General features: G+C 49.7%; 6 non-coding genes across 6 annotated transcripts; all 6 read left to right on the plus strand.

Annotated features, from left to right (window-relative positions):
• The first annotated feature begins 3,313 nt into the window (after positions 1-3,313).
• Trnak-cuu (transfer RNA lysine (anticodon CUU)) lies at positions 3,314-3,386 on the plus strand. The gene has a single exon. It is a non-coding gene; the product is annotated as a tRNA-Lys (tRNA).
• Positions 3,387-4,801: 1,415 nt separating this feature from the next.
• Trnak-cuu (transfer RNA lysine (anticodon CUU)) lies at positions 4,802-4,874 on the plus strand. The gene has a single exon. It is a non-coding gene; the product is annotated as a tRNA-Lys (tRNA).
• A 1,462-nt stretch (positions 4,875-6,336) lies between these two features.
• Trnak-cuu (transfer RNA lysine (anticodon CUU)) lies at positions 6,337-6,409 on the plus strand. The gene has a single exon. It is a non-coding gene; the product is annotated as a tRNA-Lys (tRNA).
• A 1,415-nt stretch (positions 6,410-7,824) lies between these two features.
• Trnak-cuu (transfer RNA lysine (anticodon CUU)) lies at positions 7,825-7,897 on the plus strand. Its single transcript has one exon. It is a non-coding gene; the product is annotated as a tRNA-Lys (tRNA).
• A 1,413-nt stretch (positions 7,898-9,310) lies between these two features.
• Positions 9,311-9,383, plus strand: Trnak-cuu (transfer RNA lysine (anticodon CUU)). Its single transcript has one exon. It is a non-coding gene; the product is annotated as a tRNA-Lys (tRNA).
• An 8,569-nt stretch (positions 9,384-17,952) lies between these two features.
• Positions 17,953-18,025, plus strand: Trnak-cuu (transfer RNA lysine (anticodon CUU)). The gene has a single exon. It is a non-coding gene; the product is annotated as a tRNA-Lys (tRNA).
• The last annotated feature ends 2,472 nt before the right edge of the window (positions 18,026-20,497 follow it).

The following is a 20,497-nucleotide window of genomic DNA, read 5'->3' on the forward strand; positions in this document are numbered from 1 at the left end:
GTGCCGAGACCGCGAGTTTTGACTGGCACTTGCACATCTAAAACAACGTCGGAAAGTAACTCGTTCGGCTTTTGAGTCACATAAAGTATGTGTGTTAATTTTGACGCCACTAGCTCTGCATGCTGTCATGCAATTTCTTTACCTCTCAGAAATGATTATGACATAAAAGTGAAGTACGTGACGAGTGTGACGTTAGGAAAACATTAGGCAGCATGGAGAGATTCTGTATGGGACCACCCAACCCAAACAAGTACTGTGTGACGTGCTATCCGGCAGGCATTCACTAAAGTAGCCGGCTAGCTCAGTCGGTAAAGCGTCAGACTCTTAATCCTAGGGTCGTGGGTTCGAGCCACACGCTGGGCGGAACGGAATTTTGTTCCGCTGCAGATGTAAATTACCGTTTTTCTGTTTAAGGAGATGTAATGGAAATAGCAACTTTAAACTTTGCCTACGTCTCTGTCAGTCGCAAGGAAACTGTATTTGAATGAGAAGGTGATTTTGTAGACATGTGTGGAAGACATGTTCTGAAATGCAAGTGTTGTTGTTTGGAGAGCACATCGGTTACGTGTCAGATGTGTAGCCAAGCAGTAATGGGTCGCCATAGCTGCAAATATTAGCCGGTAATATGAAGTGTTGTCAGCTGAAGTCTGATGATGCAGACGACCGTAAGGACGAAGTACCCAAGAGTACCGCTAGGCCGCGCCTCTTTAGCTCAGTGGTAGAGCACTGCTCTAATAAACAAGACATCGGACGTTCCATCCAAACAGGTGAAAGATGAATTTTGGAAATCAGTTGCGCGTCGTGGCCGTATAGCAAACAGTATCTGTGATGACGAACAATTAGCGACAGGCGTTTTTTTTAAGAATTACTCTAAGATGTGATTAAGGCGAATGGCGCAGATAAAACATTTGCCAAAGCGGTACAGCATAAAGTGGGACGAGGCAGTCTGAATTACATTTTATAGATGTATTTCTCACATATCTCAGAGCCTCTCGCGGTCGTCGTCGTCGTCGTCGTCGTCGTCGTCGTCGCCGCCGCCGCCGCTTCTGCAGAACTAGCAAATGGCCATCGTAGCAAATGCGGCGAGGGACGCCCTGCCTTCGATTCCGAATGCACAAAGTGTGTGGTCTTGTTTCTCAGTCTATATTTGGTCGGTCTCGTAAGAGGTTGAATGTAACGAATGGGTGCGAAAGAGCAAGGGGCAGCGGCTGTGTAAAACGAAAACACAAATCCTCAGGGGTGTGAGCGTTTCGAGATGAGTCGTATACATGATATAGTTGGTCGTCAGTGACCATGTGGCCTAATGGTTAAGGCGTCGGACTTCGGATCTGATGATTACAGGTTCGAATGTTGTCACGCTCGTTTTTTTCCAGTTCTGAAAAAGAAACATACCGTTTTAATGTAGCAATTGAGCAGTACGAAACCGTCTGAATGTTGCTGTTGTCCATTTTTGGCTTCGAAATGCTCTTGAGCTTGAAACACACACAACAAGACCGGTGTTAACTAGCGAAATGGTCGGCAGAGTGCCGACACCGCGAGTTTTGACTGGCACTTGCACATCTAAAACAACGTCGGAAAGTAACTCGTTCGGCTTTTGAGTCACATAAAGTATGTGTGTTAATTTTGACGCCACTAGCTCTGCATGCTGTCATGCAATTTCTTTACCTCTCAGAAATGATTATGACATAAAAGTGAAGTACGTGACGAGTGTGACGTTAGGAAAACATTAGGCAGCATGGAGAGATTCTGTATGGGACCACCCAACCCAAACGAGTACTGTGTGACGTGCTATCCGGCAGGCATTCACTAAAGTAGCCGGCTAGCTCACTCGGTAGAGCGTCAGACTCTTAATCCTAGGGTCGTGGGTTCGAGCCACACGCTGGGCGGAACGGAATTTTGTTCCGCAGCAGATGTAAATTACCGTTTTTCTGATTAAGGAGATGTAATGGAAATAGCAACTTTAAACTTTGCCTACGTCTCTGTCAGTCACAAGAAACTGTATTTGAATGTGAAGCTGATTTTGTAGACATGTGTGGAAGACATGTTCTGAAATGCAAGTGTTGTTGTTTGGAGAGCACATCGGTTACGTGTCAGATGTGTAGCCAAGCAGTAATGGGTCGCCATAGCTGCAAATATTAGCCGGTAATATGAAGTGTTGTCAGCTGAAGTCTGATGATGCAGACGACCGTAAGGACGAAGTACCCAAGAGTACCGCTAGGCCGCGCCTCTTTAGTTCAGTGATAGAGCACTGCTCTAATAAACCAGGCATCGGACGTTCTATCCAAACAGGAGAAAGATGACTTTTTTGGAAATCAGTTGCGCGTCGTGGCCGTATAGCAAACAGTATCTGTGATGACGAACAATTAGCGACAGGCGTTTTTTTTAAGAATTACTCTAAGATGTGATTAAGGCGAATGGCGCAGATAAAGCATTTGCCAAAGCGGTACAGCATAAAGTGGGACGAGGCAGTCTGAATTACATCTTATAGATGTATTTCTCACATATCTCAGAGCCTCTCGCGGTCGTCGTCGTCGTCGCCGCCGCTTCTGCAGAACTAGCAAATGGCCATCGTAGCAAATGCGGCGAGGGACGCCCTGCCTTCGATTCCGAATGCACAAAGTGTGTGGTCTTGTTTCTCAGTCTATATTTGGTCGATTTCGTAAGAGGTTGAATGTAACGAATGGGTGGGAAAGAGCAAGGGGCAGCGGCTGTGTAAAACGAAAACACAAATCCTCAGGGGTGTGAGCGTTTCGAGATGAGTCGTATACATGATACAGTTGGTCGTCAGTGACCATGTGGCCTAATGGATAAGGCGTCGGACTTCGGATCTGATGATTACCGGTACGAATGTTGTCACGCTCGATTATTTCCAGTTCTGAAAAAGAAACATACCGTTTTAATGTAGCGATTGAGCAGTACGGAACCGTCTGAATGTTGCTGTTGACCATTTTTTGCTTCGAAATGCTCTTGAGCTTGAAACACACACAACTAGACCGGTGTTAACTAGCGAAATGGTCGGCAGAGTGCTGACACCACGAGTTTTGACTGGCACTTGCACATCTAAAACAACGTCGGAAAGTAACTCGTTCGGCTTTTGAGTCACATAAAGTATGTGTGTTAATTTTGACGCCACTAGCTCTGCATGCTTTCATGCAATTTCTTTACTTCTCAGAAATGATTATGACATAAAAGTGAAGTACGTGACGATTGTGACGTTAGGAAAACATTAGGCAGCATGGAGAGATTCTGTATGGGACCACCCAACCCAAACGAGTACTGTGTGACGTGCTATCCGGCAGGTATTCACCGAGGTAGCCGGCTAGCTCAGTCGGTAGAGCGTCAGACTCTTAATCCTAGGGTCGTGGGTTCGAGCCACACGCTGGGCGGAACGGAATTTTGTTCCGTTGCAGATGTAAATTACCGTTTTTCTGATTAAGGAGATGTAATGGAAATAGCAACTTTAAACTTTGCCTACGTCTCTGTCAGTCACAAGAAAACTGTATTTGAATGTAAAGGTGATTTTGTAGACATGTGTGGAAGACATGTTCTGAAATGCAAGTGTTGTTGTTTGGAGAGCACATCGGTTACGTGCCAGATGTGTAGGCAAGCAGTAATGGGTCACCATAGCTGCAAATATTATCCGGTAATATGAAGTGTTGTCAGCTGAAGTCTGATGATGCAGACGACCGTAAGGACGAAGAACCCAAGAGTACCGCTAGGCCGCGCCTCTTTAGCTCAGTGGTAGAGCACTGCTCTAATAAACCAGGCATCGGACGTTCCATCCACACTGGAGAAATATGAATTTTGGAAATCAGTTGCGCGTCGTGGCCGTATAGCAAACAGTATCTGTGATGACGAACAATTAGCGACAGGCGTTTTTTTTTAAGAATTACTCTCAGATGTGATTAAGGCGAATGGCGCAGATAAAGCATTTGCCAAAGCGGTACAGCATAAAGTGGGACGAGGCAGTCTGAATTACATTTTATAGATGTATTTCTCACATATCGTCGTCGTCGTCGTCGCCGCCGCCGCTTCTGCAGAACTAGCAAATGGCCATCGTAGCAAATGCGGCGAGGGACGCCCTGCCTTCGATTCCGAATGCACAAAGTATGTGGTCTTGTTTCTCAGTCTATATTTGGTCGGTCTCGTATGAGGTTGAATGTAACGAATGGGTGGGAAAGAGCAAGGGGCAGCGGCTGTGTAAAACGAAAACACAAATCCTCAGGGGTGTGAGCGTTTCGAGATGAGTCGTATACATGATATAGTTGGTCGTCAGTGACCATGTGGCCTAATGGATAAGGCGTCGGACTTCGGATCTGATGATAACCGGTACGAATGTTGTCACGCTCGATTATTTCCAGTTCTGAAAAAGAAACATACCGTTTTAATGTAGCAATTGAGCAGTACGGAACCGTCTGAATGTTGCTGTTGACCGTTTTTTGCTTGGAAATGCTCTTGAGCTTGAAACACACACAACATGACCGGTGTTAACTAGCGAAATGGTCGGCAGAGTGCCGACACCGCGAGTTTTGTCTGCCACTTGCACATCTAAAACAACGTCGGAAAGTAACTCGTTCGGCTTTTGAGTCACATAAAGTATGTGTGTTAATTTTGACGCCACTAGCTCTGCATGCTGTCATGCAATCTCTTTACCTCTCAGAAATGATTATGACATAAAAGTGAAGTACGTGACGAGTGTGACGTTAGGAAAACATTAGGCAGCATGGAGAGATTCTGTATGGGACTACCCAACCCAAACGAGAACTGTGTGACGTACTATCCGGCAGGTATTCACCGAGGTAGCCGGCTAGCTCAGTCGGTAGAGCGTCAGACTCTTAATCCTAGGGTCGTGGGTTCGAGCCACACGCTGGGCGGAACGGAATTTTGATCCGCCGCAGATGTAAATTACCGTTTTTCTGATTAAGGAGATGTAATGGAAATAGCAACTTTAAACTTTGCCTATGTCTCTGTCAGTCACAAGGAAACTATATTTGAATGTGAAGGTGATTTTGTGGACATGTGTGGAAGACATGTTCTGAAATACAAGTGTTTTCGTTTGGAGAGCACATCGGTTACATGTCAGATGTGTAGGCAAGCAGTAATGGGTCGCCATAGCTGCAAATATTAGCCGGTAATATGAAGTGTTGTCAGCTGAAGTCTGATGATGCAGACGACCGTAAGGACGAAGTTCCCAAGGGTACCGCTAGGCCGCGCCTCTTTAGCTCAGTGGTAGAGCACTGCTCTAATAAACCAGGCATCGGACGTTCCATCCACACACGAGAAAGATGAATTTTGGAAATCAGTTGTGCGTCGTGGCCGTATAGCAAACAGTATCTGTGATGACGAACAATTAGAGACAGGCGTTTTTTTTAAGAATTACTCTCAGATGTGATTAAGGCGAATGGCGCAGATAAAACATTTGAAAAAGCGGTACAGCATAAAGTGGGACGAGGCAGTCTGAATTACATTTTATAGATGTATTTCTCACATATCTCAGAGCCTCTCGCGGTCGTCGTCGTCGTCGTCGTCGTCGCCGCCGCCGCCGCCGCCGCCGCCGCCGCCGCCGCTTCTGCAGAACTAGCAAATGGCCATCGTAGCAAATGCGGCGAGGGACGCCCTGCCTTCGATTCCGAATGCACAAAGTATGTGGTCTTGTTTCTCAGTCTATATTTGGTCGGTCTCGTAAGAGGTTGAATGTAACGAATGGGTGGGAAAGAGCAAGGGCCAGCGGCTGTGTAAAACGAAAACACAAATCCTCAGGGGTGTGAGCGTTTCGAGATGAGTCGTATACATGATATAGTTGGTCGTCAGTGACCATATGGCATAATGGATAAGGCGTCGGACTTCGGATCTGATGATTACCGGTACGAATGTTGTCACGCTCGATTTTTTCCAGTTCTGAAAAAGAAACATACCGTTTTAATGTAGCAATTGAGCAGTACGAAATTGTCTGAATGTTGCTGTTGACCATTTTTTGCTTCGAAATGCTCTTGAGCTTGAAACACACACAACAAGACCGGTGTTAACTAGCGAAATGGTCGGCAGAGTGCTGACACCGCGAGTTTTGACTGGCACTTGCACATCTAAAACAACGTCGGAAAGTAACTCGTTCGGCTTTTGAGTCACATAAAGTATGTGTGTTAATTTTGACGCCACTAGCTCTGCATGCTGTCATGCAATTTCTTTACCTCTCAGAAATGATTATGACATAAAAGTGAAGTACGTGACGAGTGTGACGTTAGGAAAACATTAGGCAGCATGGAGAGATTCTGTATGGGACCACCCAACCCAAACGAGTACTGTGTGACGTGCTATCCGGCAGGTATTCACCGAGGTAGCCGGCTAGCTTAGTCGGTAGAGCGTCAGACTCTTAATCCTAGGGTCGTGGGTTCGAGCCACACGCTGGGCGGAAAGGAATTTTGTTCCGCTGCAGATGTAAATTACCGTTTTTCTGATTAAGGAGATGTAATGGAAATAGCAACTTTAAACTTTGCCTACGTCTCTGTCAGTCACAAGAAAACTGTATTTGAATGTGAAGGTGATTTTGTAGACATGTGTGGAAGACATGTTCTGAAATGCAAGTGTTGTTGTTTGGAGAGCACATCGGTTACGTGTCAGATGTGTAGGCAAGCAGTAATGGGTCACCATAGCTGCAAATATTATCCGGTAATATGAAGTGTTGTAAGCTGAAGTCTGATGATGCAGACGACCGTAAGGACGAAGAACCCAAGAGTACCGCTAGGCCGCGCCTCTTTAGCTCAGTGGTAGAGCACTGCTCTAATAAACCAGGCGTCGGACGTTCCATCCACACTGGAGAAAGATGAATTTTGGAAATCAGTTGCGCGTCGTGGCCGTATAGCAAACAGTATCTGTGATGACGAACAATTAGCGACAGGCGTTTTTTTTTAAGAATTACTCTCAGATGTGATTAAGGCGAATGGCGCAGATAAAGCATTTGCCAAAGCGGTACAGCATAAAGTGGGACGAGGCAGTCTGAATTACATTTTATAGATGTATTTCTCACATATCGTCGTCGTCGTCGTCGCCGCCGCCGCTTCTGCAGAACTAGCAAATGGCCATCGTAGCAAATGCGGCGAGGGACGCCCTGCCTTCGATTCCGAATGCACAAAGTATGTGGTCTTGTTTCTCAGTCTATATTTGGTCGGTCTCGTATGAGGTTGAATGTAACGAATGGGTGGGAAAGAGCAAGGGGCAGCGGCTGTGTAAAACGAAAACACAAATCCTCAGGGGTGTGAGCGTTTCGAGATGAGTCGTATACATGATATAGTTGGTCGTCAGTGACCATGTGGCCTAATGGATAAGGCGTCGGACTTCGGATCTGATGATTACCGGTACGAATGTTGTCACGCTCGATTATTTCCAGTTCTGAAAAAGAAACATACCGTTTTAATGTAGCAATTGAGCAGTACGGAACCGTCTGAATGTTGCTGTTGACCGTTTTTTGCTTGGAAATGCTCTTGAGCTTGAAACACACACAACATGACCGGTGTTAACTAGCGAAATGGTCGGCAGAGTGCCGACACCGCGAGTTTTGTCTGCCACTTGCACATCTAAAACAACGTCGGAAAGTAACTCGTTCGGCTTTTGAGTCACATAAAGTATGTGTGTTAATTTTGACGCCACTAGCTCTGCATGCTGTCATGCAATCTCTTTACCTCTCAGAAATGATTATGACATAAAAGTGAAGTACGTGACGAGTGTGACGTTAGGAAAACATTAGGCAGCATGGAGAGATTCTGTATGGGACTACCCAACCCAAACGAGAACTGTGTGACGTACTATCCGGCAGGTATTCACCGAGGTAGCCGGCTAGCTCAGTCGGTAGAGCGTCAGACTCTTAATCCTAGGGTCGTGGGTTCGAGCCACACGCTGGGCGGAACGGAATTTTGATCCGCCGCAGATGTAAATTACCGTTTTTCTGATTAAGGAGATGTAATGGAAATAGCAACTTTAAACTTTGCCTATGTCTCTGTCAGTCACAAGGAAACTATATTTGAATGTGAAGGTGATTTTGTGGACATGTGTGGAAGACATGTTCTGAAATACAAGTGTTTTTGTTTGGAGAGCACATCGGTTACATGTCAGATGTGTAGGCAAGCAGTAATGGGTCGCCATAGCTGCAAATATTAGCCGGTAATATGAAGTGTTGTCAGCTGAAGTCTGATGATGCAGACGACCGTAAGGACGAAGTTCCCAAGGGTACCGCTAGGCCGCGCCTCTTTAGCTCAGTGGTAGAGCACTGCTCTAATAAACCAGGCATCGGACGTTCCATCCACACACGAGAAAGATGAATTTTGGAAATCAGTTGTGCGTCGTGGCCGTATAGCAAACAGTATCTGTGATGACGAACAATTAGAGACAGGCGTTTTTTTTAAGAATTACTCTCAGATGTGATTAAGGCGAATGGCGCAGATAAAGCATTTGAAAAAGCGGTACAGCATAAAGTGGGACGAGGCAGTCTGAATTACATTTTATAGATGTATTTCTCACATATCGTCGTCGTCGTCGTCGCCGCCGCCGCTTCTGCAGAACTAGCAAATGGCCATCGTAGCAAATGCGGCGAGGGACGCCCTGCCTTCGATTCCGAATGCACAAAGTGTGTGGTCTTGTTTCTCTGTCTATATTTGGTCGGTCTCGTAAGAGGTTGAATGTAACGAATGGGTGGGAAAGAGCAAGGGGCAGCGGCTGTGTAAAACGAAAACACAAATCCTCAGGGGTGTGAGCGTTTCGAGATGAGTCGTATACATGATATAGCTGGTCGTCAGTGACCATGTGGCCTAATGGATAAGGCGTCGGACTTCGGAACTGATGTTTACCCGTTCGAATGTTGTCACGCTCGATTTTTTCCAGTTCTGAAAAAGAAACATACCGTAATAATGTAGCAATTGAGCAGTACGAAACCGTCTGAATGTTGCTGTTGACATTTTTTGCTTCGAAATGCTCTTGAGCTTGAAACACACACAACAAGACCGGTGTTAACTAGCGAAATGGTCGGCAGAGTGCTGACACCGCGAGTTTTGACTGGCACTTGCACATCTAAAACAACGTCGGAAAGTAACTCGTTCGGCTTTTGAGTCACATAAAGTATGTGTGTTAATTTTGACGCCACTAGCTCTGCATGCTGTCATGCAATTTCTTTACCTCTCAGAAATGATTATGACATAAAAGTGAAGTACGTGACGAGTGTGACGTTAGGAAAACATTAGGCAGCATGGAGAGATTCTGTATGGGACCACCCAACCCAAACGAGTACTGTGTGACGTGCTATCCTGCAGGTGTTCACCGAGGTAGCCAGCTAGCTCAGTCGGTAGAGCGTCAGACTCTTAATCCTAGGGTCGTGGGTTCGAGCCACACGCTGGGCGGAACGGAATTTTGTTCCGCTGCAGATGTAAATTACCGTTTTTCTGATTAAGGAGATGTAATGGAAATAGCAACTTTAAACTTTGCCTACGTCTCTGTCAGTCACAAGGAAACTGTATTTGAATGTGAAGGTGATTTTGTAGACATGTGTGAAGACATGTTCTGAAATGCAAGTGTTGTTGTTTGGAGAGCACATCGGTTACGTGTCAGATGTGTAGGCAAGCAGTAATGGGTCACCATAGCTGCAAATATTATCCGGTAATATGAAGTGTTGTCAGCTGAAGTCTGATGATGCAGACGACCGTAAGGACGAAGAACCCAAGAGTACCGCTAGGCCGCGCCTCTTTAGCTCAGTGGTAGAGCACTGCTCTAATAAACCAGGCATCGGACGATCCATCCACACTGGAGAAAGATGAATTTTGGAAATCAGTTGCGCGTCGTGGCCGTATAGCAAACAGTATCTGTGATGACGAACAATTAGCGACAGGCGTTTTTTTTAAGAATTACTCTCAGATGTGATTAAGGCGAAGGCGCAGATAAAGCATTTGCCAAAGCGGTACAGCATAAAGTGGGATGAGGCAGTCTGAATTACATTTTATAGATGTATTTCTCACATATCGTCGTCGTCGCCGCCGCCGCTTCTGCAGAACTAGCAAATGGCCATCGTAGCAAATGCGGCGAGGGACGCCCTGCCTTCGATTCCGAATGCACAAAGTGTGTGGTCTTGTTTCTTAATCTATATTTGGTCGGTCTCGTAAGAGGTTGAATGCAACGAATGGGTGGGAAAGAGCAAGGGGCAGCGGCTGTGTAGAACGAAAACACAAATCCTCAGGGGTGTGAGCGTTTCGAGATGAGTCGTATACATGATATAGTTGGTCGTCAGTGGCCATGTGGCCTAATGGATAAGGCGTCGGACTTCGGATCTGATGATTACAGTTTCGAATGTTGTCACGCTCGTTTTTTTCCAGTTCTGAAAAAGAAACATACCGTGTTAATGTAGCAATTGAGCAGTACTAAACCGTCTGAATGTTGCTGTTGACCGTTATTTGCTTGGAAATGCTCTTGAGCTTGAAACACACACAACAAGACCCGTGTTAACTAGCGAAATGGTCGGCAGAGTGCCGACACCGCGAGTTTTGACTGGCACTTGCACATCTAAATCAACGTCGGAAAGTAACTCGTTCGGGTTTTGAGTCACATAAAGTATGTGTGTTAATTTTGACGCCACTAGCTCTGCATGCTGTCATGCAATTTCTTTACCTCTCAGAAATGATTATGACATAAAAGTGAAGTACGTGACGAGTGTGACGTTAGGAAAACATTAGGCAGCATGGAGAGATTCTGTATGGGACCACCCAACCCAAACGAGAACTGTGTGACGTGCTATCCGGCAGGTATTCACCGAGGTAGCCGGCTAGGTCAGTCGGAAGAGCGTCAGACTCTTAATCCTAGGGTCGTGGGTTCGAGCCACACGCTGGGCGGAACGGAATTTTGTTCCGCTGCAGATGTAAATTACCGTTTTTCTGATTAAGGAGATGTAATGGAAATAGCAACTTTAAACTTTGCCTATGTCTCTGTCAGTCACAAGGAAACTATATTTGAATGTGAAGGTGATTTTGTAGACATGTGTGGAAGACATGTTCTGAAATGCAAGTGTTGTTGTTTGGAGAGCACATCGGTTACGTGTCAGATGTGTAGCCAAGCAGTAATGGGTCGCCATAGCTGCAAATATTAGCCAGTAATATGAAGTGTTGTCAGCTGAAGTCTGATGATGCAGACGACCGCAAGGACGAAGTCCCCAAGAGTACCGCTAGGCCGCGCCTCTTTAGCTCAGTGGTAGAGCACTGCTCTAATAAACCAGGCATCGGACGTTCCATCCACACAGGAGAAAGATGAATTTTGGAAATCAGTTGTGCGTCGTGGCCGTATAGCAAACAGTATCTGTGATGACGAACAATTAGCGACAGGCGTTTTTTTTTAAGAATTACTCTCAGATGTGATTAAGGCGAATGGCGCAGATAAAGCATTTGCCAAAGCGGTACAGCATCGTAGTTCATCGGCGTAACTCGAGAGGGTTGCGCCCTTCGATATTATTGTCGTTAATTTCGAAGTGCTAGGAGTTTTAGTGATCGCTGCAGCTGCCGTTGTCCCGAGCCTTTGCCGCCGTTGGTCCCATCCGCCGCTGCCGCCGCCGCCGGTTCCCACCGCCGCCGCCGCCTCCGCCGCCGCCGGTCTCCCGCCGACGCCGGTTGCCGCCATCGTATCCGGTTCCTGCCGCTGCTGCTGCAGCCGACCGCCGCCGCCGCCGCCGCCGCCGCCGCCGCCGCCGCCGCCGGCGGCGCCGCATCTGGTTCCTGCCGCCGCTGCCGCTGCTCGCCGCCGACGCCGCCGCCGTTTCCCGCCGCCGCCGCCGGTTTCCGCCGCCGCCGCCGGTTCCCGCCGCCGCCGCCGCCGCCGCCGCCGGTCTCCCGCCGACGTCGCCGCCGGTTGCCGCCACCGTATCCGGTTCCTGCCGCTGCTGTTGTTGCCGACCGCCGCCGCCGCCGCCGCCGCCGCCGCCACCGCCGTTCCCTGCCCGTCTTTCTTTCTGTCGTCTCTGCTTACGTCTTACCCTTCCTCTTCGTCAGTCTCTTGTCCTAGTCCTTTGACTGTCCCCTGTTATTTTTCCTCTTTTCCCCTCTCCCACTTATCCTCTCACCATGACAACCCCCACAACTACCGCCACTACCACTGCAATCGTGTACACGTCCCCCTCACTTGCTGCCACCACCATCACGTGGTGTGCTCAATCACCGCCTCCCCCATATATTCCCCCCCCTCCTCACTCTTCCCACCCCCGCTCCTTTTGTTGCTCCCTCCCCTGTTCCTACCCCCCATGCCTCACGTGACCCATTCCCTCCCCTCCCACATGTGACTCATGCCACCCCCGCCAGGGTTGTTGCCCGTCGGGCCACCACCCACGCCACACCATCATCATCGTCATCACCATCACCATCACCATCACCATCGCCAGTGCCAACCACTGCCACTGCATCTTCTGTGGCGCCAGCTCCAGCCCCAGCGCCAGCACCAGCACCACCACCAGTGCCTGCACCGCCGGTGGGACCTGCCGTCTCCCGCCATCTCCCAGTCGTCCCCATCCCCCACACCTCTTCCCGTCCCTCTCCCGCTGTGAAACGTCCCAGCGGCACCCCAGCCTCTTCTGCTCCCAAGAAGTCGCAGACTCTCCCCCATCCAACCCCCCTGGATGCCATGGATACCACCTCACCTTCCCTATCTACTCCCTCCTCTACCTCCCCCTCCTACAGGTACCTCCTTTCTCACCCTGATCCCTCTCTCCTGGAGGCCGCAATCTTACCCTTCTCCTCTGCCGGCACTTCCCCGGAGCCCCAATCTCCATTCTCACCCCCCGTCGGGACTCCGTCCTGATCACATCCCCCAGCCCCACCCTCCACTCCGACATCCTCTCCCGCATTCCCCTCACCCGGTTTGGTCCCCATGCCTCCCTTGCCCCTGCTCCCCCCCCCCTCCTCATCCCGACAACCCCAGCCGCCCCGTCGCCCACCGACCCTCACTGCCGTGATCACTCGGCTTAGCCCGATGATCACGGAGGAGGAGGTGTTGGCGGAGCTGAAGGCCCATCCCTATCTAGAGGTTCGAGCTGTCCGCCGGATTCACAATCCAGCCGGCCCCACCCGCCTCATGCGGGTGTTCTCCGAGCATGCTCCCTCCATAGACCTCCTCCTCAAGGAGGGTGCCCTCCTTTTCAACCGCCGTTATAAGGTCGACCCCTCCCGCTCCCCTCCACTGTCCATCCGCTGCCAGAGGTGCTTGCGCTATAATGCACATCCTACATCTGAGTGCCGCGAGGCCCCCGTCTGCCCACACTGCAAAGAAGCACCCTTCCTCTGGCAGTGCCCCAACCTTCAGTCCCCCCCCTCCTGTAACACCTGTAACCTCCAACACCCAACCTACTCCCAAAAGTGCAAGGCCCGACCCCCTCCCTCCGCTCCTGAACTCACTGTCCCTGTCCACCCCTTGGATGCCCCCACCCCTCCCGGCAATTCCCTCCGTCCCCCCCCCCCCCACAGCTGAGGACATCATCTGCTTTGTAACCGTTGTCCTTCAGAACATCCACCCCTTTCAGCGCCCCCACACCCTCCAGCAGGTATCCCTTGCCGCCCGTTCCGTCTTCCAGCTCAACACTTACGCCACCTACTCCCATAACCAGGCCCATTTTACCTTCTCCCGTCTCGACACCCTCGTCTAAATTCCCACTATGGCGCGACAGCAACGTATCCTGTTTAACAACATCCGTTCCCTTCCTGTCAACAAGAATCTCCTTATGCATACCCTCACCACCCACCGCGTGGATGCCTTCCTCCTAAACGAAACATTTCTCCAGCCCCACCATACTGTCCATACCTCGCCCTACCTCCTTCACCGCTCTGACAACCCCCTCCCGATAGCGCGTGGCGGAGTTGCCATTGGCCACCATCGCCAGATCCCTGTTCGGCTCCAACCCCTCCTTCCCAACCCCACGGAACACCTGATCCTTAGTCTATTCTTCCCCGGCCTCACCGTTACCTGCGCGACCATCTATGTCCGCCCCTCTGCCCCTATTCCTTTTGACTTCCTTTCCCACATCGACCGTACCTTCTCCTCCTACGTGATTGCCGCAGATCTCAATATCCATAGTCGCTCCGCCACCCAGTTACGGCGGTGGCATCGGTTCCTCGCCACCATCCAAGGAGATGTCCTTCCTCTTCCCCAACACACCCGCCCTGAATCCAATACCACACCCGATGTCGTCCTAGCCTCCCCCAACCTCCTTGGCCGCATAGCGGTGGACGTCCTCGACCCTATTGGCAGTGACCATCTCCCTGTCCTTCTTACCATATCAGACGGTCGTCGCCCCCGTCCCGATCCTCGCCTTGACCCTCCCCCCAAGTATGTCCATGATTACTCCCGTGCCGACTGGAATGCATACCGGGATACCCTTACTACCCGAGTCGATAGCCACCCCCTCACCTACCACCGCCCACATGACATAACCCATGCCGCATCCTTTCTCCAGCAGACCTTGTCTGAGGCCGTGGAGGCCCACATCCCTACCGTCGCCATCCACCCGCACCGTCCCACTCAACCCCCACAGGCCGTCCTCCTCCTTCGAGAATCCCGTCGTCTCTACCGTGCCTTCCTCCACACGCGTGACCGGGACACACTACAACGCCACCGGCAACTCCAGAGACACATCCGGAACTTGCTCGCGGCTAAGAAACGCCGGGACTGGCGACAGACATGCACCCGTCTTAATGCTACCCTACCTATTAACTCGTCCAAATACTGGTCAGTCTTCCGCCGCCTTACTGGATCAAAACCCCCCCCCCCTTACTATCCTCTCCTTCATAATGACAATCCCTTTCCTGACAACCTTAGTAAGGCCAACCATTTTGCCTCCTACCTCACCGATGTCTTTACCATCCCTGACGATCCCCAGTTCGATTATTCCCTCTTCCCCGATGTCCGCGATCGAACTGACACCTCTATCCCTCCACTAGCTCCTGGCTTCCAGTACTTGGACAACATTACACACACTGAACTCAATACCCCTATAACTACTCAAGACATCATCGATATACTCCGCACCAAACGCAACACTGCTCCTGGTCACGACCGTGTTACTTACCGTCACCTCCGTGAAGCTCCCGCCCCCTTCCTCTCCACCCTGGCCGGGCTGTACAATGTGGTCTTGTCCACCGGCTTCTACCCCGACCTGTGGAAAACCTCCCGGATCCTGATGTTCCTCAAACCCGATAAACCACCTTCCGCTGTCTCCTCCTACCGTCCTATAAGCCTTACCTCGGTCTTCAGCAATGTCCTGGAATCCATTCTAACCCGCCGCATCCACCAGCATCTCCACCGGCACCGCTTCCTTCCCTCCACCCAATGTGGCTTTCGACCATCCTTCTCTGCCGATGACCTTCTCCTTCACCTCACTCACCTCCTCTCCGAACAACTCAACTCCCGTCGCTCCGCCATATTCCTCTCCCTTGACCTTGAACGCGCCTATGACCGAGTGTGGCATTCTGGTCTCCTCTTCAAGCTCCAAACCTTTGCTCTTCCTATTAACTATGTCCGTCTGATCGCCTCCTACATTTCCCACCGCCCTTCCTATGTCACTATCCACAACACTGATTCCTACACCTTCTACCCCTCTGCCGGTGTGCCCCAAGGTTCCGTCCTTTCCCCTCTTCTTTACCTTCTTTATACGGCGGACATGCCTTCACCTGCACCCCCCCTTCACCTTCTCCAGTACGCCGATGACACCGCCTTCCTTGCCCTTGCCCCCACCCTGCAACGCTCCCAACACCTTCTCCAATCCCATCTTGACCGGTTCACCTCTTGGTGTAACCAGTGGTTGCTCAAGGTCAATCCTTCCAAGACCCAGGCAATCATCGTAGGCAAAACCACCCCTTCCTTCCGTCTCCTTGATTTCTATCTTACCATTTATGGCCGTCCTATTAACCTCACACCCACCCTCAAGTACCTTGGCGTCACCCTTGACCGTCGCCTCTCCTGGACCCATCATCTCCGGACAATCCGAGGCATGCTCCCGACTCCACCTCCTGAAGCTCCTTTCTGGCCGCACATGGGGTCTGGACCCCTCCACCGTCCTCCACACCTATAAATCTCTCATCCGCCCTATCCTCTGTTATGCCCATCCCGCCTGGATCTCTGCCCCGCCTACATTTTACAAATCCCTTCAAATCCTTGAACGGCATGCACTCCGCCTCGCCTATCGCATCCGCCTCCCTTCCCCCACGCGGCTCCTCTCTGACCTCATCCCCTTTCCACACCTCCTCCTCTTCCTCCAACGGATACGGATCCTCTACACCTCCCGCAAGCTTGATCCTCCCCACCCGCTTGTCTCTTCCATCCTCTCCCACCCCAACCCACTGCCGCGCCTGTACTCCTGTATCCCACCTGCTCTCCATCTTCACACTCTCCACACCCTCTCCCAAGGTGGCTTCCGCCAACTCCACCTCCCGGATGATGCCCTCCTCCCCACCGTCTACCCCTCCTACCAACTTTGAGCCTTGCCTTCCCCTCTCCTCTCATTTTCCTGTGGGCACCCTCTCTCCCTTCTCTCCCACCCTCTCTCCCTCCTGCCATCCTTACCTCCCCTCCCCCTCTCCCTGGGCTTCCACCCCCCTCTTTTCGTTTTCTCCCCTCCTCCTCCCTGGCATCCTATCTCCCCCTCCCTCCTTCCCTCCCCCTGTTTTTTCCCTTGGCAGGCCCCCAGCTTCTCGGTGTGCACAGTGCCCCTGCAAGCGCCGAAGCCCATCTCCGCAGAGTCCGTGTCTTTCGCCCCGTCTGTGCCTCGAGTGTTTCTTCGTTTTCTGCTCCACCGTTCACCTGTGCTAGTGTTCTCTGTTCCGTGCTGTGCTGCCCGTCTTTTTAAAACTGAAACAGTGCTGCGTCGGTGAACGACTTCATTTCTTTTTATTCTCTGTTGTCTTCCGATTTTTGTCCTCCATGTCTGTGTTTTGAGATTATGTCTTCCTGTTTTTATCTCTTGTGTGTTTCTTGTGGCCGAAGAGCGGCATATTAGTCCGCTGCCGGCCTACCTTTGTAGGTATAAAATGACAATAAAGAAAAAAAAAAAAAAAGGTACAGCATAAAGTGGGACGAGGCAGTCTGAATTACATTTTATAGATATATTTCTCACATATCTCAGAGCCTCTCGCGGTCGTCGTCGTCGTCGTCGTCGTCGTCGTCGTCGTCGTCGCCGCCGCCGCTTCTGCAGAACTAGCAAATGGCCATCGTAGCAAATGCGGCGAGGGACGCCCTGCCTTCGATTCCGAATGCACAAAGTGTGTGGTCTTGTTTCTCAGTCTATATTTGGTCGGTCTCGTAAGAGGTTGAATGTAACGAATGGGTGGGAAAGAGCAAGGGGCAGCGGCTTTGTAAAACGAAAACACAAATCCTCAGGGGTGTGAGCGTTTCGAGATGAGTCGTATACATGTTATAGTTGGTCGTCAGTGACCATGTGGCCTAATGGATAAGGCGTCGGACTTCGGATCCGATGATTACAGGTTCGAATGTGGCCCGCTCGTTTTTTTTCCAGTTCTGAAAAAGAAACATACCGTTTTAATGTAGCAATTGAGCAGTACGAAACCGTCTGAATGTTGCTGTTGACCATTTTTTGCTTCGAAATGCTCTTGAGCTTGAAACACACACAACAAGACCGGTGTTAACTAGCGAAATGGTCGGCAGAGTGCCGACACCGCGAGTTTTGACTGGCACTTGCACATCTAAAACAACGTCGGAAAGTAACTCGTTCGGCTTTTGAGTCACATAAAGTATGTGTGTTAATTTTGATGCCACTAGCTTTGCATGCTGTCATGCAATTTCTTTACTTCTCAGAAATGATTATGACATAAAAGTGAAGTACGTGACGAGTGTGACGTTAGGAAAACATTAGGCAGCATGGAGAGATTCTGTATGGGACCACCCAACCCAAACGAGTACTGTTTGACGTGCTATCAGGCAGGTATTCACCGAGGTAGCCGGCTAGCTCAGTCGGTAGAGCGTCAGACTCTTAATCCTAGGGTCGTGGGTTCGAGCCACACGCTGGGCGGAGCGGAATTTTGTTCCGCTGCAGATGTAAATTATCGTTTTTCTGATTAACGAGATGTAATGGAAATAGCAACTTTAAACTTTGCCTACGTCTTTGTCAGTCACAAGGAAACTGTATTTGAATGTGAAGGTGATTTTGTAGACATGTGTGGAAGACATGTTCTGAAATGCAAGTGTTGTTGTTTGGAGAGCACATCGGTTACGTGTCACATGTGTAGCCAAGCAGTAATGGGTCGCCATAGCTGCAAATATTAGCCGGTAATATGAAGTGTTGTCAGCTGAAGTCTGATGATGCAGACGACCGTAAGGACGAAGTACCCAAGAGTACCGCTGGGCCGCGCCTCTTTAGCTCAGTGGTAGAGCACTGCTCTAATAAACCAGGCATCGGAAGTTCCTTCCTCACATTAGAAACATGAATTTTGGAAATCAGTTGCGCGTCGTGGCCGTATAGCAAACAGTTTCTGTTATGAAGAACAATTAGCGACAGGCGTTTTTTTTAAGAATTACTCTCAGATGTGATTAAGGCGAATGGCGCAGATAAAGCATTTGCCAAAGCGGTACAGCATAAAGTGGGACGAGGCAGTCTGAATTACATTTTATAGATATATTTCTCACATATCTCAGAGCCTCTCGCGGTCGTCGTCGTCGTCGTCGTCGTCGTCGTCGTCGCCGCCGCCGCTTCTGCAGAACTAGCAAATGGCCATCGTAGCAAATGCGGCGAGGGACGCCCTGCCTTCGATTCCGAATGCACAAAGTGTGTGGTCTTGTTTCTCAGTCTTTATTTGGTCGGTCTCGTAAGAGGTTGAATGTAACGAATGGGTGGGAAAGAGCTAGGGGCAGCGGCTGTGAAGAACGAAAACACTAATTCTCAGTTGTGTGAGCGTTTCGAGATGAGTCGTATACATGTTATAGTTGGTCGTCAGTGACCATGTGGCCTAATGGATAAGGCGTCGGACTTCGGATCTAAATGATTACAGGTTCCAATGTGGCCCGCTCGTTTTTTTTCCAGTTCTGAAAAAGAAACGTACCGTTTTAATATAGCAATTGAGCAGTACGAAACCGTCTGAGTGCTGCTGTTGACCATTTTTTGCTTGGAAATGCTGTTGAGCTTGAAACACACACAACAAGACCGGTGTTAACTAGCGAAATGGTCGGCAGAGTGCCGACACCGCGAGTTTTGACTGGCACTTGCACATCTAAAACAACGTAGGAGAGTAACTCGTTCGGCTTTTGAGTCACATAAAGTATGTGTGTTAATTTTGACGCCACTAGCTCTGCATGCTGTCATGATATTTCTTTACCTCTCAGAAATGATTATGACATAAAAGTGAAGTACGTGACGAGTGTGACGTTAGGAAAACATTAGGCAGCATGGAGAGATTCTGTGTGGGACCACCCAACCCAAACGAGTACTGTGTGACGTGCTATCCGGCAGGTATTCAACGAGGTAGCCGGCTAGCTCAGTCGGTAGAGCGTCAGACTCTTAATCCTAGGGTCGTGGGTTCGAGCCACACTCTGGGCGGAACGGAATTTTGTTCCGCTGCAGATGTAAATTACCGTTTTTCTGATTAACGAGATGTAATGGAAATAGCAACTTTAAACTTTGCCTACGTCTCTGTCAGTCACAAGGAAACTGTATTTGAATGTGAAGGTGATTTTGTAGACATGTGTGGAAGACATGTTCTGAAATGCAAGTGTTGTTGTTTGGAGAGCACATCGGTTACGTGTCAGATGTGTAGCCAAGCAGTAATGGGTCGCCATAGCTGCAAATATTAGCCGGTAATATGAAGTGTTGTCAGCTGAAGTCTGATGATGCAGACGACCGTAAGGACGAAGTAACCAAGAGTACCGCTAGGCCGCGCCTCTTTAGCTCATTGGTAGAGCACTGCTCTAATAAACCAGGCATCGGAAGTTCCATCCTCACAGGAGAAAGATGAATTTTGGAAATCAGTTGCGCGTCGTGGCCGTATAGCAAACAGTATCTGTGATGACGAACAATTAGCGACAGGCGTTTTTTTAAGAATTACTCTCAGATGTGATTAAGGCGAATGGCGCAGATAAAGCATTTGCCAAAGCGGTACAGCACAAAGTGGGACGAGGCAGTCTGAATTACATTTTATAGATGTATTTCTCACATATCTCAGAGCCTCTCGCTGTCGTCGTCGTCGTCGTCGCCGCCGCTTCTGCAGAAGTAGCAAATGGCCATCGTAGCAAATGCGGCGAGGGACGCCGTGCCTTCGATTCCGACTGCACAAAGTGTGTGGTCTTGTTTCTCAGTCTATATTTGGTCGGTCTCGTAAGAGGTTGAATGTAACGAATGGGTGGGAAAGAGCAAGGGGCAGCGGATGTGTAGAACGAAAACACAAATCCTCAGGTGTGTGAGCGTTTCGAGATGAGTCGTATACATGACATAGTTGGTCGTCAGTGACCATGTGGCCTAATGGATAAGGCGTCGGACTTCGGATCTGTTGAT

The sequence above is a fragment of the Schistocerca gregaria genome, chromosome 7 (genome assembly GCF_023897955.1).
Source record: "Schistocerca gregaria isolate iqSchGreg1 chromosome 7, iqSchGreg1.2, whole genome shotgun sequence".
In the NCBI taxonomy this organism is placed as follows: Eukaryota; Metazoa; Arthropoda; class Insecta; order Orthoptera; family Acrididae; genus Schistocerca; species Schistocerca gregaria.